Raw genomic sequence first — 26,863 nt, 5'->3', positions numbered from 1 at the left:
ACTATTGGGACAGAAATTGAATTTGGAGCGTAGAAAGCTCCTGGCCTTAGAGCAGAGAGAAAGGTTTCATGGAGGACAAGACAAGCTATGCTCTGATTTGTCTGACTGGATATACGTGAAAAAGAAGATGTTGACTCAAAGAAGATGTCACCATCAAGAGCCCTAGAAGCTCAGAAGGCATGGTAAGCCCTGGATTTAAGTAAGGAAATTGGGGTGATGGTAGAGGATGGGGGGAAGATGAATCTAGGTTGGACATGTTGAGTTTGAGATGAGAGTGACATCCAAGTAGATATATCCAGCAATCAGCTCGAGAAATGTAATTACTGGGAGATAAAGCCTTGGGGGAAATTACATGAGTGCAGGAAAGAGAATTCTCTAATACTCAATCCTCATGGCATTGTTAGGAAAAGGGCAGGAGACGAACAGTCATCAAAATAGATAGAAGTGATCAGAGATATGGAAGAAGTATGACTCGTGAAATTCTAGGGAGGAGAGTTGGGTAGACTATAGCCTCTAGTACAACAGATAAGCCAAGAGGGAGTAAGCACAGGCTTCACAGAATTGGGAGCCTTTGAATTGGACCTGAAGCGAGAGGTAGAATTGAATCAGGTGAAGATGTAGGGGGAAGGCATCCTAGGCAAAGGAAGCAGTAAGAACAAAGATGCAGTCCAGGCATGGTGGCTCATGCCTGTAATCCCAGCACTTTGGGAGGCCGAGGCAGGAAGATCACTTGAGCTCAGGAGTTCAAGACCAGACTGTATTTTTACATTTTTGTACCAAAAAAACGGAAAAAAATATCAGCCGAGCGTGGTGGTGCATTGCATGCCTATAGTCCCAGCTAGTTGGGAGGCTGAGGTGGGAGGATTGCTTGAGCCCAGGAGGTGGAGGTTGCAGTGAGCCAAGATCGTGCCACTGCACTTCAACCTGGGTGACACAGAGAGACCCCGTCTCAAGAAAAAAAAAAAAAGATGCAAAGAAACATTGTGGTCAAGGATCATATTTTGCATGGGTTAATGTCTCAGGATAATTGGGCATAATTTTTCAAAATTCAATAGTAATCTGCACTTGTTGGCTTGGACATATCATTACTCAGAAAAAAGCGTTCTTCAAACATTTCTGGTGCATGTTTGATCTTCTCAATTCGATTGTGTATTTCTTGAGTAGGGCAGAGTAGGGGCTGTTTCCTGTTTGTTTTGCTTTGCTTTTTTTTTTTGTTTTGTTTTGTTTTTTTGAGACGGAGTCTCACTCGTCACCCAGGCTAAAGTGCAGTGGCACGATCTCGGCTCACTGCAGCCTCCACCTCCCAGATTCAAGTGATTCTCCTGCCTTAGCCTCCCGAGTAGCTGGAACTACAAGCGCATGCCACCATGCCCAGCTAATTTTTTGTATTTTTAGTAGAGACGGGGTTTCACTGTGTTAGCCAGGATGGTCTCAATCTCCTGACTTCATGATCCACCTGCCGTGGCCTCCCAAAGTGCTGGGATTACAGGCGTGAGCCACCGCACCCAGCCTGTTTGTTTATTTTGCCTTGCTTTTCCATTACTTGGTGAAGGTACCCAATAGATGGTCAATCCAGGTGACTGACTGACTGACTGGTACTGAGAAAAGGCGTGGGAGTCCATAAGCTAAAGGAACTATTCTAAAGATGGGAAGATGAAAACACCTTGTGAAAAAACTGCATTTCAAATTGACTAATTCATTTGCCTTTTGAAATGCCACTTCAAAAGAGCGTTTTTCTCCTTTATTGTGGTAATGTTCTTTAATGACATGATTTATAAAAATCCATAACAGTGTTAATCATATTTGTGATAACAAGATGAAATGCTTCATTGCCAACAAAAGAAACGAACATTTTCACCTTTCAATCTCTGGGAAAGCCAAAAATGTCTGAAACCGTTTGTTATGATAATTGCTTGTCAAATATTTAAAACTTAGGGCCATAGAGAGATTTTTCACCCATAAAAGGAAACTCAAAGTAACGTTTAAATTTTTATTCTCGTAGCCTGAAAGTAGCCAACCAGGTTTTTTAGAAAACTGTGTAAAGTATATGTAAATGTTAAGGGCAAAAAGTCTTTTCTCACTACTTTGAACCTATAGCCCACTTTGGAGATGCACAGAAAGACACCCGTCCCTCCTTCACCAGTAATGAAGGCTTAGTCAAGCATTAAATTAAGCACACACACACACACACATACACACGTTTCTAAGAAATACATTATCAGATCCTGTCATTTGCAACAACATGGAGGGAACTGGAGGTCATCATGTTAAGTGAAATAAGTCAGGCACAGAAAGGCAAACATTACATGTTCTCATTTATTTGTGGGAGCTAAAAATCGAAACAATTGAGCTCATGGAGCTAGAGAGTAAAAGGATGGTTACCAGAGGCTGGGAAGGGTAGTGGGGTGGGTGGTGGGAGGGAATTGGGGATGGGGATGATAAATAGGTACAAAAAAATAGTTAAAAGAATGAATAAGACCTAATATTTGATAGCATAACAGGGTGACTATAGCCAATAATAATTTAATTGTACATTTTTAAATAACAAAAAGAGTGTAACTGGATTGTTTGTAACACAAAGGATAAATGCTTGAGGGGATGGATATGCCATCTTCCATGACGTGATTATTACATGTTATGCCTGTATCAAAACATCTCACGTACCACATAAATATATACACGTACTACATACCCACAATTTTTTTAATTTTATGAAAAAGAAATACATTATCAAGGGACGAGTGTTTATTTTTTAAAAAAAGCTGACTTTCACAAAAACGTCCTTTAATTCTAATTAGTGTTAATCCCTACGATGGAGCTCTACGATATCCTGTTTAAATTGTAATTATATTTGAGAATAAAACAATAGGTTTAGAAATTGTAATTATACTTGTTTATTCCCCACAAAAGAGAGAAAGAGAGAGAGTGACTTGCAGTCTTGTGATTTTTCTACAACTTTTTCAGGAGAAAACAAATGAGGTCAGATATCCGCTTATAAACTCACGTTGGTTATACAATTACAAGCCTTCTGTATTCGTTATCTATTGCTGAATAACAGACTATCCCCAAAACAACAAACCTTCATTGTGTCACAGGTTTTATGGGTCAGGAATCTGTGTACGACTTAGCTGAGTGCCTCTGGCTCAGTGTCTCTTGTAAGTTGCAGTCAAGCTGGTGGCTGCCACTGTGGTCATCTCAAGTCTTAACTGGAGTTTGGAGAATCCACTCCCATGCTCACTCAAGTGGCTGATGGCAGGAGACCTCAGTTCCTCTCTTGTAGCTTTCTCCATAGGCTGTCCAAGTGTCCTCATAACATGGCAGCTGATGACAAGACAGAAGGGGAAGGGGATGACAAAAGGCCCAAGTTAGAAGCCACAAAAGTGACATCCCATGGCTTCTGCCGTATTCTACTTGTTAGAAGAGTCTCTAGGTCCAGTGCATATGCTAGGAGGGATTACAGAAGAGTGCGAACACCAGGAGGCAGGGATCACTGGGGACCAGCGTAGAGGCTGCCTACCACCCCTTCAATCTTATCACACTGGCAAACTCCACAAATGTAACGTTCTTCAGTTTATTTGTGTAAATAAATTAATGTCAAAACACAGACTGGGTGGAAAAGGACATGCTATGCCACTGCTGTTTCCTTGTGTCCATCAGTTATATTTTCCCTCTTCAAGGAAAACAAGTTACAGGACTTGACTGATTGGTGAAAATCATTCCATAGGAAGCTTTTATTTATTTTTATAATAGGAGATTGATGAAGACAGTTAAAGCTAAAGGAAAGGAGCGTAAGATGTAAATAAAATAATAGCAATGAAGATACTGGGTAGAGGCGCTAACGTTGGTTCTAATTATGTTCCCCACATTAGCAGTAATATGAACTCTTTCAACAATCCTCCAATGTAATGTGATTCTGATCAGGCCAACGATACTCTAAAGTTTTTCAGAGTGGGGTGAGGAGGTGGGGGATCCAGGTAACGTGTGTCTGTGTGTGTGTGCATGCATGTATATATGTACGCATATATATTATGTATATTTATATTTATTATTATCCAGCATCCAAGGACAAGAGGCAGGGGACTTTGCTTATTGACTTGCATATGAGTAAGTCATGTAGTACACTAAACTTCCCACCACTTGCTACTTCCGTTTTTCTTTGTTCTTATCCAATTCACAACCATCTGGCGTGGCCAGTGGTGAGGTTCCTGTGGCTTACCTGAAGGGCAATGCATGAAATCAAAGTAGCTCCCAGCATTATGAAACACCAGTAGCGGACAGGGGCTCACTTGGCCTGGGCAGGTGGTGGGATTGCAGGAGGGTGCATAAACAGGTTTCTGAAAGGGAAGTGACAGGTTTGCCGTTTACTATGTAGCTTTGTCAGCATTTATTGCTAGATGTTCTCTGACAGGTAAGGGGGAATTGGTCTGAGTCCGAGAAGTAAATGCTAATACCAGTTTTCAAATATAAGGGAACATGAAAGAATCCCTGCCACCTGGGAACATGAAAAAAATTTCCTGCCAGCGAATGTACCATTCGAAGGCACTTTTATTTTACAGTTACTAGGAAGAATATTTAAATTGCTCAGGTTATTTTCAATGTTGTTTTGGCTTTGTCATACACACCCTATTATATAAACACTATACGAATGTAAATTATTCACCTTTTAAAGTTACTTTAAAATTTTTGACTCTTTGCCAAATATATTTCTTTCTATCAAGAGCTCTTTAAAGCTCTGTCTGCAACTTAAATAAGCACACATTTTTAAAAGAAAAGCTCGTTTTCCAAGTAATGCCTACAGAATATTTATTCTATTTTTGAAGCTGTATTTACATAACAAAGCACTAAAGGAAGCCCAGTGCAGGGAGAGAATCGAGTCCTAAAGCAACAGTGAGACTGGTTTCTATGGAGTTAGAGAAATTCTAGCTCTCTCCACTGCCAAGGGTGGGTCAGGACAGGAACAAATTGACCCAAAAGTAAGCCTCAATGTCATTCCTACAGCAACTCCCTGTGATAATTTACAGTCTGCAATCAAAATAAAATAATCTCTTCAAAAATCTCGTTCTTTTATGGTTCATTCTACAAATTGATTCTCATTTTCATTTCATATTTCATCAATTTAACTTTCTTTCGCTTCACCCAGGTAAAGAAATCACACGCCTCTAATGATAGATGCACCTAACCTCTAAATATGTTTTGGTATTTGCATTACAGCAAGTACAGGGAATATCTAAGTTGCCCAAGTTACTTTCAATGTTGTTTTAACTTCGTGAAAATGTTTAATGACAATTTTTAAAAACTGCGCATGAAAAAGAACATTCTCCAGTTTGAAGCTTTGCCACTACCAAAAAACAAAAACAAAAACGAAAACCACAGTCTCAATCCAGAAGGTGCGTACTATATTTTCACTCCTCTGTTCCATCAAGTCAGCACACAATAGTAAGTTTCTGTCTTTCAGTTAATTTTTAACCTGATATTTACTGGTATTTCATAACATGCTTTGTATGAGTAATTTAACAAAAAATTGATTAACTTTACAGGTCAATTAAAATCAAGTCCTAGTTGGGATTTCTGGTGTGTGCAAGTGCAGGTGTGTGAGAGAGGGAGGAAGAGAGGGAAGGGGGAGAGAGGGAGGGAATACCTGGGGTGGGGGAAGAATCCAGTACATCTCCTGATACATAATAGGCATATGACAAATAGTATGTTTCCACTCTTCTCAAATAAGAAAGTTCACTCCAGTGTGGCATGGAGAATGGGATATTCTAACTATTCAGATAGTCCTAGGTTTACCATAGTTTGTAGTTCATAGGGTTATACCATATAAGCCAGGTGAATCTGTTAAAAAACACTGCTTTCATTACATCACACCCCTGCCCCTTTAAAAGCATCACACCCGCCCCCCACAAAAAGGCTCTATACTATCCTGCAACTAAAGTCACAACTCCTCTGCCTACTTCCAGATCCCCCATAATTTTTTTTTTTTATTTTTTTGAGACAGAGTCTCAGTCTGTCACCCAGGCTGGAGTGCAGTGGCGCAATCTCGGCTCACTGCAACCTCTGCTGCCCGGGTTCAAACAGTTCTCCTGCCTCAGCCTCCTGAGTAGCTGGGATTACAGGCGCCCACCACCACACCCGGCTAATTTTTGTATTTTTAGTACAGACGGGGTTTCATCATCTTGGTCAGGATAGTCTTGAACCCCTCACCTCATGATCCACCCGCCTTGGCCTCCGAAAGTGCTGGGATTACAGGCGTGAGCCACCATGCCCAGCCTTTTTTTTTTTTTTTTTTTTTTTTTTTTTTTTTTTTTGAGACAGAGTCTCACTCACCCAGGCTGGAGTGCAGTGGCACGATCTCCACTCACTGCAACCTCTGCCCCCTGGGTTTAAGCTACTCTCCATTCTCTGCCTCAGCCTCCCGAGTAGCTGGGATTCCAGGCACATGCCACCACGCCCGGCTAGTTTTTGTATTTTTTAGTAGAGATGGGTTTTCACCATGTTGGCCAGGCTGGTCTTGAACTCTTGGCCTCAAGCAATCCACCTGCCTCGGCCTCCCAAAGTGCTGGGATTACAGGCGTGAGCCACCGAGCCTGCCTCCCCACCCCCCCATAACCTGACATCACCCTACTTGTCCAGTCCAGTCTCTAATTCCCCAGTAGAAAGGCTCTGTCCAACTAGGTCCATCTCCTTTCAGTTCTTATCTGCCTCCTGGCCTCTGAAAATGCTGTTTCGCCCATTCCATCCAAATTCCACCTTCCCTTCAAAGATCAGCTTGAAGCTTAAAGTATAAAATGATGGTGATAGATTTTCAGGAGAGAGTTCATAGTACTGAGCAGCTAATTTAAAAGCAAATTAATTCTATATTATTCCAGAGGATGTGTTCCAAGTGTCAGTCCCAGATGGATGTTTGTGAAGCCAACATGTTAGATATGAGCTCAACAAGCCTTGGTCAGCACCAAGAACACCAAATCTTAGCCATCATCTTTACCACCAACACAGCACCTTGTTCTCACTTCTTCAGGTTCCTTTTTTCCCTTCTCAGGTATACGTTCACTTAACAAATATGTATTGGATTTCTTTCTAACTTGGCTGGGCACAGTGGCTCATGCCTGTAATCCCAGCACTTTGGGAGGCCAAGGCAGGTGAATCACTTGAGGTCAGGAGTTTGAGACCAGCCTGGTCAACATGGTGAAACCCCGTTTCTACTAAAAATATAAAAATTAGCCGAGCGTGGTGGCGCATGCCTGTAATCACAGCTATTTGGGAGGCATGATAATTGCTTGAACCTGGGAGGCGGAGTTTGCAGTGAGCCGAGATGGCACCACTGTACTCCAGGCTGGGCGACAGAGTGAGATTCTATCTCAAAAAACAAACAAACAAAAACAACAAAAAACAAAACAAAAAATCAAGTACGTATTGGACATCAATGGATGCAAATTATTGTGCAAAGCGCTGAGAAGATACCTATAGGCAGACATGTCCCTACCCTCTAGGAGCTTACTGTCTGCTAGGAAGAGAATTTCAGAACAACTAAGTTCATTAAAGTGCCATGACAGGACAGGACAGAGGCAGTTAACTCCAACTCTGAGGCCATCTGAGAAGGCTTCAAGGAAGAGGTGGCATTTGAGCTGGGCCTAAGAAGGATGCGGAAATGGGAGGAACAGGGGTATCCAGCATAAACACAAAAAGAAGGTGTGGCTGGAGGGTAGGAGATGCAAGCAGAAGTGCAGATTGGAGCCACATTGTAGAATGCCTTGAATGCCACATTAAGGAGTTAAGCTTTTTAGTTATCTGCCTTTTGTGCTGAGAATTAATATGACCAAAATTGTGTTTTCCCAGCAGAACTCCGTGGACCACTGGGAGAGGAGCAGAACTCAACTGAGAGATCAGTGCGGGGCCTGAGAAGGTCACCTTGATGACATCATGGTGGCAAGTGGAGACTGTGAACTTGAGGACAGATAGTAGGGACAGAGGAGAAAGACTTGTTTTTTTTTTCTCTTCTTTCATCTTCTTTCTTTCTCTCCTCTGCCCTGGCCCTTGCTCTCCACCCTACTCTCATTTTCACTCTTCCCTGCCTATGGCGTAGGCATTCCTGGGGACTCTGGACTAAAGAAGCTGGTGAGCCCTGGGTTTAGGACAAATGCTAAAATTAAAAACAGGATCTGGATTTCTATTTCCTCTTCTACACGGAGGGCTGGGGCTTACTCTGGTCATGAACTGCAAAATCCCACCTGATCGTAAGCCCAAGAGTAATTTTAAGAAACAGGAAGCAAAAGAAATGACATTATCCATCAGTCCTAGACACTCTATCACCGTTTTTTGTTTGTTTGTTTGTTTGTTTGACAGAGTCTTGTCCAAGCTGGAGTGCAGTGGTGCGATCTCGGTTCACTACAACCTCCACCTCCCGGGTTCAAGCGATTCTCCTGCCTCAGCCTCCCGAGTAGCTGGGATTACAGGCATCCACCACCATGCCCGGCGAGTTGACACTCTGTCTCTTAAGTTTTATTTTTAAAAATGCAAATGGACGTTCATGGGAAAGAATGGCAACCACGAGTGAGTTCAGTTCTGGATGATGCCATGTTACCATCTCTCATGTAAACATTTCAGATATGCACATTCACTTTCTCTCTGCTATTTCAACAACGTATTTCATGCTTTGGAAAACACTCCAGCTGCATCTTGGTTTTAAACAAGGATAGCATCCCTTAGCACTCTTCAATTTGTTGTTCCCTCCTATTCTTTCTACCCAGCAAGATATTATTTGCCCCCAGGAGTGTTTTCTTTTCACATAACAAGATCCCAAAAGCGATGTCATTCAGACATCACAAAGCAGAGCTCTGTGCTTTTTACAGGATATCCTTGGTGCTGGTAATTTTGGGTTGGTGTTTTTGTTTGTTCCAATTTTTTTGATATCAATGAAGTGCCTTCCAAAGGCACTTCAGTTTCCCTCAACAAGATTGCATTTGACAGGTTGACACTGATATATTGGGGTTTCTTTTTCTTTTCTCTTTTTCATAATTAGCTGAAGTTCAAGGAAAGTGCTAGAAGTGTGAGGTGAAACTGATTACCATAATTTTATGGTGAAAGCAAGTGAGTAAATCTAGCCTAATACTATACTTGAACCCCCATTATGGCCACCACACCTACAAGAGATGGGTTTTTGGTCCCCATGCTCCTGTCATTACATTTTGCTCTGTCAGTTCACGCTCTGTGCAAAAGACAGCAAGTCCTGCCCACTTGCACTATAGGGCCAGCATGGTGTAAAGAGACACTGAGACTGTCCTACACCCCTTCATTCTCGCCCTCCTTAGCAAAAAGTTCCAATCATTGCCGTCATCTGAGACAGTCTTTGATTTAATGGGCAAAAATCCAGGAATAATTAAGACAATAATAGTACACACCCAGAAAAAAAAAAAAAAAGCCTGGTTTAAAGAAGAAATCCAGGCAGCACTGAAGGCAGTGATTCTGTGTCTTTGAGGAGGGAAAAGAGATCTAGAAATCAAAAGCAACAGCTACCAATGACTTATTAAGCTTCTCTTTGGCAGAAAGGAAAAATTTACTAATTCATTCTACTTTTTCCTGATGGGATCATGGGGGTAGGAGAAGTTAAGATTAGAATTTTTCTCTCAAAGTTCTGAGTTTTGCAAATAACTATTTTTATAACTAATTTCATAAAATAAAAATTACCAAAGGACACTGTCTTTTTTGTTTAATCTGAGAGTAGGACAAGCATTCTTACATTATATATTATAGTATACAGTTACTACTCACTGCTAGCCACCGCTTGAACCATGAAAAAAAGCCTTTACAAATAACACAATAGAAGCTTCATAACACAATTCCAGTTGTTTTCTTCTTGTTAAATTTGTAACTGTATCCTGATTTTATCTCTCTAAAGACTTCTGGATATTTACAACATAAGGAAAGTCTTGTTTCCCTAACTCAAGGCCTTCATTAAAAACACAATCTTAAACAGCATTTCTAGTTAAAATAAAAATGGAAAGTTCTAGAAATCTTCTTTGTAATTTACAAAAAATAAGTTTTAATGCAACTTGATTCTCCAGTATCTATTTCCCAAGATTCATTCACAGTTGCTTTCCAGAAAACATTTTCCAAAATTTATGCCAAATACCATATTATGCATAACTTCCTTGCTGAATATCTCTAGTCTAGAGCTAATTTATTTTTCTCAGCTGTGCCTTCAGAGCCTTCAAAGCTATTGCTCCCTCGGCTGACTATGATCATTCCTTATCAATATAATTTCCGAACGTTCCACGGAACAAAAAGAGAAAGGAAAATGTGCTATTTTCCTGAAAACAGCTGCCTTGAAACCATATTTCAGAAGGGACCAAAAAAACAATAGATGGTGTGCAATTTTCATTTCAGGTTCCTAGCTGCCCCGTGAGAAGTTGCCTGAATACCAGTTGGAGGCCCCCCTAACACCCCAGTTGGTGGGCTGTCCCTGTTTCCAATGCTAGGGTAAGTTTCTCACCACTTTTTAGGGCAATTTATATCCTGTGAGTTTTGTCAAGTTGGGAAGGGCCTACCAAATGAGAAGCCATTTGCAGAATCAGGGTTTGCTTCAAAGGTCCTAAGAAAATCCTTGAGACATCATAGTTGAAAAACATTTGAAGGTTGTTCACTTGAGTAAATGCTTAAGCTTGTCCTCCCTTACTTTCTCCGGCCTGTAGCAATATTACTCACCCTCAAAGAATTCATCAATATTCAACTGGCTCTCCAATTTGCTGAGGTAGCAAAAGCAGTTTAATAAAGAAAGCTGTTGCAATTTGTCTTTAGAGAACATGCCATAAACTCAACTTTTATCTTATGTCTCTGGAATCTTCTGCCCTTTTACTAATTCAGGTGGGGAAATGAATGCTTACGTGTAGCAACCCCAGCAAATTTACCCACGAAGGCAAGCCTTAAAAACCCAGCGAAGCCTTTCATCCCAAGGGCACCAGAGCTTTATAAATGATCTATCTGAGGATTTAGAAGCGTGTTCAGTCACGTCTCACAGCCCGGCAAACTTTCAGCCCTGTCCACGAGGGGTTTTGAAAATCTTAACAGGGAAACTTGTAGCTTAGTAATAAGACTTTTTAGCGCCCACCGAAACTGGACGAGTATCAGCCGTTTTAAAAACCTTTCCTGAAAAGAAAATCTTGCTCTTTAAAACCTTTTTGGTTAACTTTTCAAAACAGCTTTGCAGACCCTGGAAGACACTACTGTTTTCCCTCCTCGCGCCCCGGAAAAGAGCCGCAGACGCCAGCGAAAGGCTGCGCAACGCTTGCAAAGCCTTGGGTCTGCGAGATCGCCCTTGCAAAAACATTTCAGATTTTCCATCAGCTCTACAGAAATACCACAGTAAAATGCATGCGAGAGTTAAGTAGCTCAAACTCGGGCGCCGAGCACGGCAGATTCCGCGGTTTTATTTTTGTAAACTGATTTCGTGTGTGTGCGCGCGCGTGTTGCTGCTTTCTTTCGGCACCTAATTTTTTTTTCGCCCAGCGCCCGCACGCGGTTCTGGGCTACCTCGCGCGCTGTCTGCAGGCCGCGACAACTACGGCCTCCCTCGGGGAATGCGGGGGGCTGGCCGCGGGCCGCGGTGGCGACGGCTGCAGGCGCGCGGCTCAGTTCCCGCGGCCCGCGGGTTTCTTTGCTCATCCGTGGCGCATCCGAGCCCACCGAGTGTGAGTTGCACCAGGGGTTGCTGAGAGCCGCCAGGAAGTCCCCACCCCGCACCGTCCCCGGGGCCAACGCGCTCGGCTGCTCCTCCACATAGCTTTGCGCCCGGCAGCCCATCTGCCCCGAGGCTCCGATGGCCCCTCCTGGCCTGCCCAGGGCTATGGCAGCTGCAGGCCGGCTCTACCCATTGCTCTTCCCGTCCAGACCCCGCTGGCCTTGAGCCCTGCTTGCTCGCAGATTTGTCCCACCCGGGACAGGGAAAGGAAGAGAAGCCGCATTCATTTTCTTAGCATTCAGGCACTATTTTATAAGGGAACTCTTCCAAAATTTTCATTATGGCATTTTGCAAATATTTAGTAAAGTTGAAAGAACGGTACAATGAACGTCTGTTTACCCCCCACCCCCAACAGGATGCAACAACTGTTAACATATTGCAATACTTGCTTCCTTTCTGTTCTTTCTCATAATGTGTGCGTATGTTAGCTGCATCATTTGAAAACTGCAGACATCGTGACATTTCACTTCTGTACACTTCAGCATGCATCTTCAAGGATAAGGACCTCCTTACCTTCAATATCATTCTCACAAACACAAAATAGCATGGTCCCTAATAGCGTCTAACATCCAGGATAAGGGCTCCTTTCCCTCCCGTTTCCCCACTTGTCTTAAATATCAGTTTCCCTTCTTGTACTGGGCACATGTGTAAACAATTGCTCCTCCCTCTGTGTTATGCCCACCAAAGGACTATGGGGCTCACCCTGTCCCGGGGCCTCTCTACCTGAGAGCTTGGTGGGGTGGCGAGAGCCGGGGCGTCTCGACAGACCTGCCCTCAAACGCATGGGGAGAGCGCTGCGCCCAAGCGGTCTGAGACCCCGTTTCCTTTCCCAAACCATCTCAGGTACCCCCTGGAAGCACCGAGCAAAAAGCCTCGCTCAGCCACCTTGCGCCGTCCCGGCAGCTCAAAGGACACCACCAGAGGACCCGTGAGCGTGGGGTGGTGTCCGTCCCAGGAGCCTCTGGGTGCGCGCTGCGCTACCTCGTGCCCTTGGCTCTGCCGTTTGCCATTCTCCGTTTTATCTCCCCGAGCCCTCGCTATTCGTCTCGGTGTTGGTTACTCTGGGCGCCCAGTGCCCTTCTCGGCCCTCCCTCGCAGCGGGCCAAGGCTGCGGCGTCGAGCGCCTGCACAACCCCCTTCGCTACAGCTCCTCTCCTCCCCTCCCCCCTTCCGCCCCCGGGCCCCGGAGCCGAGCGGGGCCACCGGGGGGCGGAGAGCGCCAGCAGCGCGTGGCCACGCCCCCCGAGCCGGCTTTTTCTAGGGCGGCTCCGAGAGCCTCTCCGCCGGCTGCGCCGCTCGCCTCCAAGGGAGCGCGCCGTGCTGGCCCCTCGCTCGGCTCCGCTCCGCCTCCGCCACGCCGCTCTCCGAGCTTCGGCAGCAGCCAGCGCCCCCTCCGCGCTAAGACCCCGGCTCTCGGCTCTCCGTCCCTGTAGCTCCGTGCCCAGCACCTCGCGCCCCGCAACCTCGCCGTCTCCCAAGTCCCGGGCCCCGCTTCTGTCGCTGTCCGTGTGTCGCTCGCTCGGTCTGTCTATCCGCCTCCCCAGCCCTTCCTTCTTTCCTCTCTCCCTCGCTGGCTTGCACGTTCGCTCGCTCTCGGACGCGGCGAAACAGCTTCGCAGGCAAATCCCAGAAACCTTTGCAAAAAGCTTGCAATGAAATTTAAGAAGTTCTTCGATTTCGGCGCCATTTTCGAGTGGAGCCAGAGGTGACATGCTATTTTTTGAAAAGGGACTTGGTGGCTGGCGTCTTTCCCGATTGTAACGTGGGTTACGGCAGGCAGAAAAACATCTGGTGATAATTCTGAAAAAAGTGCTGTGGCGTTTGGGGGTTGTAAAGCACATTTTGCGGGCGGGATGGGGGCAAATCTGACCTTTAAAGTGTTTAACGAATGAGTGCGGCCGGGAAATTCTCAGGAAACGGACTGGGAAAAAAAAAAAAAAAAAACAACTAACATGGAGGGGCGGGGAGAGAAAACTGAGTAAGGGGCAGTGACCGACTGTCAGCCTCGCTAGGGTCGGGAGCGACTGGTTTTGACAGAGTGTAAATGAACTTTTCCTCTTATTTGCAAACAGTTATGTCTTGGAAAGAAATGTGTGATTAATTTCACATTGTCTCTCCCGAATTAAAACGTTAAAGGTTGTTTAGTTTTCCCTGTAGGGAACTTGACATTGGGAAATTTGGCTAGAATGCGCCGAGAGAAGGTACATCGCGTGTTTGGGGTGTGGGGGACGAAGGCATATGCAAAACTAAAAGACAACGTTGTAGAGTATGAACAGAGGAAGAGGCGTATTCTTTGGCTCCTAAATCATTTAGCCAAACACATTGCAGTTCAGAAGGGGGTGGGGCTATGGCAACTCGAAAGTATCGATTCTTTGTCTATTTTATCAGCGAATGACTCTCTCCTGAAGTGACAAGACGCCCCATTGTAATCTCTTTTCGTAAGTAAATTTCAGTCTCAGGGGAAATACGTAAACTAGGGGATCCAGGTGGCTTTTTAGGGGTGTAAGTCGTTGTACTATCACTGGGAGAGATGAAAGGGGTTAGGGTGAAAGGTATAAGTGAATTTGATTCCAAGAGCAATCTGGAAGGGACCTTCGCCTTTGACACCGATGCTATTTCGAATGAACTTTTGTTTTTCTAAATAGTCAACTAAGGAAATGTTAAATTAGGCATGACTTTAACTTCTGACATGATGGCTCGTATATTTGTGTGGAACAAAATTGGGAGAAAGTTGTGGAGTTTTAAATTATAATTGTAAATTTGCTAAACATGTTTTTTTTCTTTTTAAGGGCAGTCAACGACATTTTTCTCCATTAATCCCAAAGTCAATGTAAAAGTTGTTTGTAAATATCATTGCCAAAACAAGATGGAATGTAGAGATACTTGATTGTCCCAATTTAGAGAATGGGGTTATTGTTACTAATGACTTTTTTTTTTACCATGACATAGTGTATTTGTTACCACTGGATCTCAGTCTGGATGTTATAAATTCGATACTTAATCTTATTAAATACTCTGCACATTTTATTAACTAATAAATAGGACACTTAACATTCATTGTACTGGTTTTGAACAACCGACACAGTTTGTAAATGTAACAAGATACTTACAGTTGGATAATTTAAATGTCTATTACTTGTGCTGAAATGTATTTAACTTTCAAAACCATTACAGTTAGTGCTAATTTTGTTGTTTTAACTTTTAGGCTTGTGATTGAGGATTTCAGAGTGGGTTTTTTTTTAATGCCTAATTGAATATTGTATTCAAACAAAAAGAGGGCATGCATGTGACTTGTTGCTAATATGTGTCCATTTTAAAAAGGAAAAAGTGGTATCTAATGAGTTAATCATTAAGGAGTATGCGCAGTGCCGGCCATTTCAGGACATGAAAGAGTTTCTGTGGAGCTGCTTGAAACAGGAAGGAGCGACTTGACATCAAGTATTTAAACTTTTTGATTTATGCTTTGATAGATGACATTGATAGGTATAAGTTATAAATAAGTTTGAGTAACCAGTTTAATATGTAAACTGGTATTTCATCTACAGAAAGTTCTCTGTCATTGTTTGAAGCTCTTAAAAATAACTCAGAGCTGGGGTGTTTAAGAATAAAAACACTAGCAGTGAGTTAGGACATCTAATGCTTTTAAAGATAGATGTATAGGTCGCAACGATAGTATAAGAATCAGCTGAAGCTACCGGTGAGGTTTTGGTTATTTTCTTTCAGTCAGCTGAGTCCATTTCCAATAAACGTTGTTTTTTTGTTTGTTTGTTTGTTTTTTAATGGGGACAATGAATGAGACTTGTAATACAAAGCAGGAAGAAGTTTCAACAAGACTTTGAAACTGGCAAGAATGATCCAGATGTCCAATTGCCTCTACTTAACCTTATTTGTCTACCTTCAGAAGTAATTAGATTCTCTTCCACACTAATTCCTGTCTCCCATCGCTCTGCTTTTCGCCACTACATTGTTCCAAGATTCATCCTCGGGAAAAAAAATTGAGAGCCACACCTTCGGCTCCACCTGCAGCTCCTGGGAATCAAATGGTGAAGTTATAAAAAGTATCTTAACTTGGAGTGAGGTGGCCTAGTCATAAGTTTTGCCCTATTCCTTGCTATGGGGTGGGGCGGGGCTTCCTCCAGTTATCCAGTCTTTCTTCACCCGCAGGCACCCCAGATCGATCCCCCTTCATTGACTCCGAGGGGATACAGCAGCAATTCATGTTTTGAAGTGTTCTAAATGGTTCAAAACGTGAGGCGCTGCTATACCCCCTCGTGGGGAAGGTAGAAGGTGGGGTCTGCCAGACGCGTGTTCCTGCCACCAGGTGCCCGCTCCCCGCGAGGCCGGCTCAGGAGCAGGTAGGTGGGCGGGGGCTTGCGTCTCTGTTTCCGGCGGGTCGTCGCCCTTGTCCACGCAGCAGGGCTGTAGTCCGGGGAGGGCAGTATTCCTGGCTAGGCTGGGGCACATAAGCGGTGCGAGTCGAGGAGGGACGCGGTGCCCGCGCTCAGCCGTGCCCTAGCAGCGGGAACAGTTCTGCAGTGAGCGATCGGTGCCCTGGAGTATTGTTTTCGCTGCCAGGGTAAGTCTGGGACTGCCATTCGGGCCTACCCAGCAGGTAAGTATTAGGCCATCGCCTGCGGCGTCGGCCCCGGGAGCAGCGAGACCCAAGATTGCATCAAACGTTTGCCCCGTCTTTGCATATGTGACTGGACGTGAATGATGCTTCATTTTGGCACCCCCTTTCCCTGCTCAGGTAGAATGTAAACAATTGAAAAAAATCCCTTCCCAATCAGAATACCACCCACAAGACAACGAAGAAAACCTATCTTCAGTCCCCAACCACGAAATGCTGGGGGGGTGGGGAGGACTGGAAAAGGAGTAAGGGGAGAGGAAGGGGGAGCAGCTGCAAGAAGTCTTCACGCCTCTGCGGTTCCTGGTAAACGCGCTCATGTCCTGGGTATGGAAGGGACTTGGGTTCAGGAAAGATCAAAGTAACGGGCCTCTTCCCCACTCCCTCGCCCTCCCTTCCCCGCCGCTGGGTTAGGGAGGCTCCGTGGAGCTCCAGCACCCTAGAAGGATCAGGTGAGGCGCGAGGCCTTGCGGGCGGGTGAACCCAAGGCGGGGTGGAAGGCTCCAACCTGCCCAATCTGAGCCCGAGGCCTGCTGAGAAGCGTGGGGGCCTTGGGATAGTTCCAGAATGAGGATGTGCGTTTCTAGCTTCTTTGCGTCCTCCTCTCCCAAAAATTGCCACAATTCCACCCTGGCGGCGCGTTCCCAAGACTCCTTTGTCGCCCCAGGGGCGGGACCTGAGCTGTCGATTTCAGGGGCCCTTCGCGACTCCAAAAGTCCTGGGCGCTGTTGCTCATGAGTGCTGCACAATTGTCGCCCTCTAAAGCCACCTCCATCCCTCACTGGGCTGGCCTCCTGAGCCTTCGGTGAGGAAACGGGGTTCCGAGTTGCCCGCCTGGGAGCTTAACAGCCTGACTAGAAAAGGGCTAATTCGCTTTCTGTGCAAATCACTTGAGCTAATTATTTAATCTGAAACATGGGCAGGTAAAGGACCATTGGCGGGCGTGGGGAGGGAGGCGTGGAATCTTTCCCACACTTCTTGTCACCTTAAAAACACACATCCAAACCCCTCTGTTCTGAATGTGCTGGCTGGAACTGGGCTTCCCGGGGCCAGGAGTGGGCCCCTAGAAGTTTCCCAGTTTGGGGTGGGGCCGGGGTTCCGGAGTCCAGAGCTGGGAGTCGGGTTGAGCAGCCCGAGACGCTGGCTCTCCCAGACTCCCTTGCGCTGGGGCAGTGCGCGGGGGCGGCTTGGGTCCCTCCCGGGCCGGCGGGGACCCTCAGGCTCCCGGGGCGCCACCCACCCGCCCGATCCGGCGGCGACTCCCAGGCCTCGAAGCCCCCATTCTGCTCCCGCCTCGCCCCGGCCGGCCAGCGCAGGGCCCCTCAGGCCCGCAATCTCCAGGCTCAAACGGCGAACAGGTCCCCGCATCCGCGTGCCTTTGCACTTGGGGGTGGGGGAGCCACCTTGTGACGCCCCTTCTGCCTCTCACCAGCTTCCCCCTTTCTCCCCGTTCCGTACGGTTCCCCCTGGAGCCAGAAGGAAGCCCGGTGCCAGCCAGCCTTCCTGAAAGACCAAGCCCGCGCCATCCGGCTTCCTCCAGTGGACGCCTGCAGGACCCAGGTGAGACACGGAACCGGTTGGGGACGCGAGGGGCGGAGGGCGGCGAGCAAGGGATCCTGACTTGGGGGCGTTGCCTCCCGGAATCCAAGCGGCCTTTTGCCCGGGTCTCCCGAGATGCATCGAAATTGAGCTCGTCCACACAACCCTCTGACTGCGTGGTGCCCGTTTCTGACTTAAAACATTCCTTGTACCTTTATTTACACGATCCAAGTTGCAGTGTGCCTAGATTTTCCTCCAAGGACAAAAATGTGAATAAAGCAGTATTTTAGCCAAACATTTCCGTGTCAATTAAGAAGATTGCAATTCGTTCCAGACTATAAATTCTCTTTAACAACTCCCTAAGGTATTCTTTTAAATTGTTTTTCAACGTTGCTAAATGTGCATCATAATGTGTGGGAGACTTGTATAAAGTGAATCGATTTATACTCAGCTGATTAATTGACCCGATGTTACCACCTCCAAGGAGGCACCTTTCCACTATTTTCTCATTTTTTCCCCAACACATGTTATTTGTTAGTGAGGAAGCTGCGTGCACGTGGCATTGTATAAAGTTTATTAGACAGATGTGGCCCTTAAACTAGGAAGAGCTTGGTCTAACTCTAAATCTAAAATTCAACATTTCGGTAAGTTGTGAGACAAGATACCCAGGTTGTTTGATAAACCAGAATTGAACATAATTTTTTAAAAATTTAAATCACGGGAATGTTTTTCTTGAAGGCATCCGGCATCTCCAGTTAGCAGTACTGACTTTTTTTTTCCCCCCCCCTCCAACAAAGGAACACTACATCAACACTCTTGGCGGGGACCTGGACACAGAAGACTCCTGTTTCAAGAAAATGCAATCATCTCTCAAAGGCTGTAATTTATATGCATTTTAAAACTCTCTAGGCATTGAAAACCACCCAAGTGTCCCAAATAGAAGGGTAAAATATAATCAATCACTCAGTGTAATATTATACATCCTTTAAAAATGTTATTGGGAAATGTTTTATGATCTGTAAGTCCAAGGAATCCTCTCCCACCATTTCTTTCTCCCCGCTGTTGCCCCATACCCACACTTCTTTGTTCCAATTGGCATGTAAATTTGGTTTTCCCGCCAAATGAGTCAGTCATGATGGGAACCTCAACTGATTTGAACAGATGTATGTCAATGTTACTTGGAAAACTAGATGTCAATAACCAGGGTCACAGAAAAAGGCAGTGGTCGCAACTCTGTAAAAATGTATGCATGCGCACAGACAAGGACTAAAGTGGAACCCCACACAGGAAAACAGTGGGCTGTACTCCAGTGCTGGGACACTGAATGACTGTATGCTGCTTTTGATTTCCGTTAATATGGGCAACTGTCCAATTAAAAAAAAACTCCTAAGGACTCTGCAGTGCAAATTGTTTTGCTGATTGTTTTAAAACACCATACCTATCAACTCATCAAGGCAAATGGGGCAGCGGGGTACTGGGTTCGTTCCCTGAATCCTGGACTACATAGAGCTCAGGGCGACATTTGCAGAAAACCTGAGCCTATGAGATGGGAGTTAACTTATAGGCAGCTTTCCTGAGGCTGTGCAAGATGAAAATAAAACTAGGTTCAAAAAATATGTTTGGGGAAGATCAATGAGTTTATCGATAGGAATTAGACTTGAGTCAGGGGCTCTATGCAAGTTGGCATATGTTTTTAGAGACCTTTTTTCCCATTGGCCTGCAGTATGACTTAATCTCATAACCCTAGAATTTTATATGTGCATTTGTATTTAGAGTTATTACATGACTCTTAAGCAAAAAAGAGTATATATACATCAAGTGTAGCAAACGTGTATCTCCCTGCCCCCCTACATCCCACTCAGGCCCACCCATTAGTTACTCTTCAGTGAATAAACAAGGATTGGCTAGCTCTTTCATAATATTTCACCTATCTGCCACCGTTTCCCCCCTCCCCAGCTCCACAGCTGATCTCTGGCAAGTTCAACCAGGCTTAAAACCCCTGTGGGGATAGTAAATTGAGCCAAGAGGGAGGAGCCCCGAAAGACTTCCACTTCCTGTGGTTGCTTGGGCCTTTGAGCACTCCCCCTTCCACTACTGAGCTCTATAATCTGAGCAGTTGGTGGGTGTTTGGAAACATGGCCTTGGCTCCACTGCTGGAGTCAGGGAGCTCAGAACACTGCAGCAACCTGCCAGTGAGAGTCTTGGTTGCTTTGAAGTCTGAGTCTCCCAAGGCAGCTCCCTCACCTGTTCCCCCATGTCCACCCCCACCTGCCATCCAGACGAGACTATTACCCTAAGACCACACCTTCTAAAGGCGTGGCCACAGAATCATCAGTATCCCAACATCCTGCCTTTGTATCGTGTGTTTACATACTTCTCCAAATACTTCCTTTTTTTTCTTTTTTTTTTTTATTTGTGACAACCTTGAAAGACAAACAGAGCTAAGGCAGTCCAAAAAATAATTACAGACAAGAAAACTGGGGACTCTGGAGGTTAAGGATTTGTCTGAGGCTACTCTCTGGGGGCTCTTCCTCCAGGCCTCATACTGTGTTCCTTATGTCATTACCTGTTCATCAGAACCGACTGTGCAGTAGTGACCAGAGCAGGAAATGGAGGTGAATGTGTTTGGTTACAAAAATTCCCGGTGAGACTGACTAGTCTGATGATGAGCTTTGGCCTATACATTGGACACTTCCTGGGTAAGGCCCAAGATTGGCCCCAGGATTACTAAATAGTGACTATAAGTTACCCAGCCGTGTACAAGTCAATCTGCACAAACCAAAAAAGCATGATTTAAATTCATTTTAAACCTCGGTCCCATGTTTGCTATTTTCTGTAGATTCAATCAAATTATCTTAAGGAAACAAATGAAGTGTCAAGCTATAGGGGTTGACTTAATCTAGTCACTCACTCAATGGAACCTTTTTCAGCCATTGCAAATAATAATGATAGAGACTATACAGAAACCTGGAAAATGCTTATGATATCAACTTAAAAAAATCAGGGCCACAAAATCACATGGACACCATGATTGAAAAATAGGAACAGAACCTGGAGGAAACCTGCAAAACAGACATACTTGTTACTTAAGGGTGGTGGGATTAGAGCTGAAGTTTCTTCTTTCTCTACTTTTTCATGGTTTTTTTTTTGTGTGTGTGTGTGTGTGTGTGTCTTTGTGTGTGTGTGTGTGATGCCACGTTTTCTTGTTATATTGTCAAAATATAATTCTCTAAAAAGTCTTTAGGGGTCATGGGTGATACAGAAATTTGGGATCGGTCAAGGATGCACAGATCTCAGACATCTCGGGGATCATCATGTCACGAGATACCAGTGTGCACTTGTGACAGATTGATAACTGAAAGGTCTGGGAGCCACTCATCTTCATAGCAAAACACGTGGTAAGTATTACGAGACGAATCAATGAAAAGATCAGGAGGAAAGTGGGCCCTAAGCAAAGAAGAAAGGGGTTGCTATGGGATGGGAGGGGATGAGTTGTGTTTTCATAGGAGCGTAATGGGAATGTCCTTAACTATTTGTGTCTTTATTGCTTTAAATGTCTGTTGAATGAATTGAAACTTACATAAGGTATATGATTTTATACTTGTGCTAGAATGCTAAAATAAAGAATTTATGCTCAAGCAAACAACTGGAAAACACTTTGCTATAAGCATTACAGACACGGGGTCATTTTTAATATGTTGAGTCCACACAAGTGGTCAAGAAAAACCATAAAAACTACATGAATAGAAAGCCCCAGTTAAAAAAAAAAAAAAGCATAAAGATGCTCATTTCAATATTTTAAGGATGGAAGTTAGGAACATCCTGAATGACCAACAACAAAGGATTAGACAAATAAAATACAGCGTAGCTAGCTAGTACAATAGAATAGGAGGCTTTCATGTAAAATAATGTTTCTGAAAGTAATTTTCATGTCATGAGAATGTGCTCCTGAAAAAACATTTAGCGATTGAAAAAAGGTGCAAAATATTTTCCCATCTCTGCAATATCGGTATATAGGGAGCATTCTGTATGAATAGTTTTGTATCAACATACAGATAAAAGGCTAGGAGGAAACATACAAAAACTTTATTGTGATTATCTCGGAGTTGTGGTATAAAGGTGACCAAAGAAAGATGCTAAACTATTTTTGCGATGTGTTCCTAATATGTAATATAAATGTATTGGGGACATTTTGCATTCATAGTTTTGTATCAATAATATGGGGAAAAGAGGCTATCAGGAAGTATACCAAAAGTCTAGAGGTGGTTATCGCTGACTTGTGTCACTATAGGCAATCAAAAATGATACTAAACTGTTTTTGCGATGTGTTCCTAATATGCACTATAAATATATTGGGAACATTTTGCATGTATAGTTTTGTATCAATATACAGATGGAAAGATGGAGGGAATAAACAAAAAATCTAACAGCGGCTATCTGTGGTTTACTTCTGTGATAAATGTAAGATGCACAATTATTTTTGCAATATGTTCCTGAATATGTAATATAAGTGTATTGGGATCATTTTGCATCCATAGTTTTGTATCAGCATATGGAGAAAAGTCTAGGAAGAAATATACCAAAACTTGTAACAGTATTATAGTATAAAATTGTAGGTAATGTTTGTTTTTCTCTTTATACTTTTATGTATTTTCCAAGTAATATTTGTATAAACAACAAAATGCATTACTTTTATAGCAATAATAAAACATTTTATTTTTAAAAAGAGTTTGTATTTTTTTAAAGCATGAACCCCTGACATAAGGGTGGGGGAAGACTTCCTATTTGGCCAGCAGTGGGCCTAGAATACTTTTTCAAACATATCTGGGAAACCTTTGTACAACTTCAGTTGGATCTGCAGTGCAAATGTGTTTTCATTTGCTCTTGGCAAAGAAAAGAGAAAGTATAACTAAAAAATACAACCACGACAGAGTTATAATAGTAATATTACTAAACAAACTGCTATCTATGTCTAATCAAAGTAACATTTAAAGAAGTATAGAAAGCTGAAACAGGCTCCTTTTCCTCTAGTAGCAATTCAGGAAGGCGGTACTTGGATGCTCGCCCAGGGCCTCAAGACACATTGGCCAGTTCGAGACATGCCCAAGTCAGGAAAACACCTTACTTAGGTTATTTCCACTCAGCCAACTTCTTGCAGATGCAGGTAAAGCCCCCCTGCATTTTCCCGCAAATTCAGCTGAGCTCCATAGTAACTCTGGTGTTGCAGAATACATGTGACACCCCAATTTAGGCGATCCCTGTTCTGGTAAGAGATGGAACCATTTGGTCACGTATCCGGCCCGTGGTCTGAAGGGCACCTACCAAGATTTTGACATTCCTCAGTGGCACTGATTTGAACAGATACACATTACAGGAGGATCTAAGGTCCTTCCTATCCTTTTAGTAGCATTTTGGGAAACTGTTCCCCCACCAAGGACATATTTGGCACTCTAGCAAGTCCATATGACTAGACATTACTTTCTTTTTTTTCTTTTCTTTTTTTTTTTTTTTTTTTGAGACGGAGTCTAGCTGGCTCTGTCACCCTGGCTGGAGTGCAATGGTGCGATCTCAGCTCATTGCAAGCTTTGCCTCCCAGGTTCAAGCGATTCTCCTGCCTCAGCCTCCCAAGTAGCTGGGACTACAGGCGCCCGCCACCTCGCCTGGCTAATTTTTTTGTATTTTTAGTAGAGACGGGGTTTCACCGTGTTAGCCAGGATGGTCTCGATCTCCTGATCTCTTGATCCGCCCACCTTGGCCTCCCAAAGTGCTAGGATTACAGGTGTGAGCCACTGCGCCCGGCCGACATTACTTTCAAAATAGATCCATCATATTCCTTAAAGGAGAAGGGAGAAGCTGAGTTGTGAGGCAAATATATATACAAATATCCATTTACAAAGATACAGGAGATCATTCCTCCAATTTTCTGATGCCCTGACCTTGTTCTGCTTAAGAACATACAATCATACAACCAAACTGGCCCCCATGCTTAAATGTGTGTACTCCTCTTTAAGAAGCATAAGCATTTTTCTCTGCCACACTCTGTCAATCAGGGCGTATTTGCTGGGTGCCTACCTCTGTGCTAGTTACTTGTGGGTAGAGGAGAGGGTAGGGTAGAAGCGGGGATTAAGGTGATACTGAGCCAGAGAGGCCTTGAACACACGAATACTTTGTTCGCCACTGGGTACAGAGCAGGGATCAGCTGAGGCTTTGACCTTCGTCTGAGCCAGGTCAGACCACACAGAGAATCTGCTTTGCTAAGCAACCATCTAAGTGGCCTCCTTTCCCCTAGGGCTCACTCTAGTCCCTGCTGGACAAAATGTATGGAATAGGGGCAGAGTGTGGAAGGGACCCCTTTCTAAATGGGAGATCTCGCCTCTAGGGCTGAGAGAGAGAGAGAAATCATCCCAAATTGAGCATTGATCTTAAGCCCCTTTCGTTGACCAGTGAAAAAAAGTCTTCAGCCACTGAATTTCTTTCTATATATATAGAGAGAGAGAGAGAAAGAGAAAGACAGAGAGACAGGGTCTCACTATATTGCCCAGGCTAGTCTTGAACTCCTGGGCTCAAGCGATACTCCCACCTCAGCCTCCCAAAGTATTGGGATTACAGGCGTAAGCCCCTGCACCCGGCTGAATTTCTGAACCAATGAAGTGTCCTAGAATTTGGCTAGTACAGAGAGTGCTTCTCAGAGTTGGAAGTATGCCAAGAGGGGCTGAAGAGGGGCAGGTGCAGAAGGTGCTGAGGGCTTCCCTTTGTTAACAGGGTACAAACCCTCATTTTACACAAGTCCAGCCCCTCATTGTACAGAAGAGAAAACCAAGTTGCAGAGAGAGAAAATAAGTCACAGAGAGGTCGTGCAGAGAATTGGGCAATGTTAAAACTTGAACCTTGAGCTTCAGGGCTTTTTCCATTGTAATACACTGGGTCAAAAGGACACAGGGAGTGACTCAGGAAGACTCTATGAAGGATATGGGACTTGATGAGCACCTGCAAAAATGGGTGGGGCTGGGCATGGTAGTGTTCACCTGTAGGCCCAGCTACACCAGAGGCTGAGGGAAGAGGATCACTTGGGCCCAGGAGTTCCAGGCTGCAGTGCGCCATGATTATGCCTATGAATGGCCACTGCACTCCAGCCTGGTCAACAAAGCAAGGCCCTATCTCTTTAAAAAAAAAAAAAAAGATGGGTGGGGCCAGAAGAGGCAGAGAGGACAAGGGTGGACATTCCAGGCAGGGGGTAATGACATAAGCACTGGAGGAATGGATGTGGTGTCACCACAGGGCAATCTGGAGGAAATTAAGGTCAAGTCTTCCTTCTCAATGTGGGCTATGCAAGCCCTTGAGGGTATAAGACAGTGTCCCATGGGTTGCCAAAAGCCACAGAATATAGATGGCACCACTTCCTAAAGCACAGCTTGGTATCCATAATAAATAATTTATAGCATTGTTTTTCTGTAAATACAAGCACAAATTTAAAAAGATAAAACTGAGACCTCACAAAATCATTTCCAATTTGTTGCAGGCCCCTCCAGGCCGTCCTAGGCCTCCCACTCCAGTCTCATTCTGAGGGAGTATTTGTGCACTGGTCTCTAGGCATTTGGCTGTTTGTTTTTCCTGCCAGCACTCCTTGTCTTCTGATAACAGTTCCCTGGCTCTTTCCTTTGCTGAACTGCCCCTCCTCCACCGCAATCATGGGATTCTGGAAGGGCTGCCCATCTCTGTAAACTGCTGAGCCTTTCACCAGGCACGTGACCCAGGTCAGGCAAACCACATTATCCCATCCTCTCTTCCACAATGATTGTGGTAAAGAAAGTTCACGTGACCCCAGCCTAACCACTCAAAGTACTTGCCTGGGATTTTTTTTTTTTTTTGAGACAGTTTCAGTTTGTCACTCAGGCTGAGTGTGACGGTGTGTATGCGGGTCTCTTCAGCCTCAAACTCCTGGGCTTGAGCAATCCTCCCGCCTAAGCCTCCTGAGTAACTGGGACGACAGGCGCACCACCACACCTGGCTTTTTAAATTTTTTTTAGAGATGGGATCTCACTATGTTGCCCAGGCTAGTCTTGAACTCCTGGGCTCAAGTGATCCTCCAGCCTCAGCCTCCCAAAGTGTTGGGATTACAGTGGTGAGCCACCATACTCAGCCTTGCCTGTTTTTTTGTTTTTGTTTCTTATGTTCAATGCTGAAATGGAGAGAGCCTCCCTTTCTTCTGTGGCTTCTAAACCTAAAGCTGTATATGGCTATGCCCTCCCTCACCCCGCTCTGCCATGTCTCTCACCTGAGGAATATTAGCAGGAGAGAATGAGAACAGCATGCACATAAAAAAGTAAAACATGCACATAAAAGAGAGAGACGACAGACTGAGACACAGAGACACAGAGAGAGCTAATGACATTGCTTGAGTCTTTGAACCCAGGTGGTTCTCGCGTCAGCTCCACTCCTGTCCCTCAGTGACCAGAGCACATATTGTCCCTTTTGTTTAAGCTAGTCTCATTTATTCATTCAGCAAAACTTATCAAGTACTTTCTAAGTGCTGGGCACTATTCTAGGAACGGAAAAAGAGCGGTGAACAAAAGAGACAAAGACCCTGCTCTTGTGGCATTTCCCTACCGCATTGAGTTGTGCCTCTGTCTCTGTCACTTGCAACTGGAACAGTGCTGCCCACCAGACCATGGGAGGCTTGACATGTTGGCCTGAGGACTATGCTATAAACAACAGGGAGACTTTGCATGTTAGCCCGAAGACTACTATAAACAAGGGCTGGGGGGTGGGCTTTGAATATTTTCAGGAGAGGAATCACATGATCTTTCACAAATGTCTGGATTTGAGGCTGGGCTAAGTTGGAAGCAGTGACTACAAAAAGGCCAGAGTGGCTGGCACTCTGATTTGTTCAATTTTTGAAATACCCTCATGACGAAGGTGGCCTACTGAATCGAGGTCTCTGGAAGGAAACCCAATTTGGGAGGAAA

The 26,863-nt window shown here is 44.6% G+C and overlaps 1 long non-coding RNA gene across 1 annotated transcript; it reads right to left on the bottom strand.

Annotated features, from left to right (window-relative positions):
* Positions 1-2,266: 2,266 nt before the first annotated feature.
* On the bottom strand, positions 2,267-12,805 carry LOC101177158. The gene is made up of 3 exons (XR_004028769.1): positions 12,713-12,805; positions 4,217-4,334; positions 2,267-3,321 (listed from the first exon to the last, which is right to left on the bottom strand). It is a non-coding gene; the product is annotated as an uncharacterized LOC101177158 (long non-coding RNA).
* Positions 12,806-26,863: the final 14,058 nt, after the last annotated feature.

This window comes from Nomascus leucogenys, chromosome X, assembly GCF_006542625.1.
Source record: "Nomascus leucogenys isolate Asia chromosome X, Asia_NLE_v1, whole genome shotgun sequence".
Lineage (NCBI taxonomy): Eukaryota > Metazoa > Chordata > Mammalia > Primates > Hylobatidae > Nomascus > Nomascus leucogenys.
This window is presented reverse-complemented; position numbering and strand designations above follow the sequence as displayed.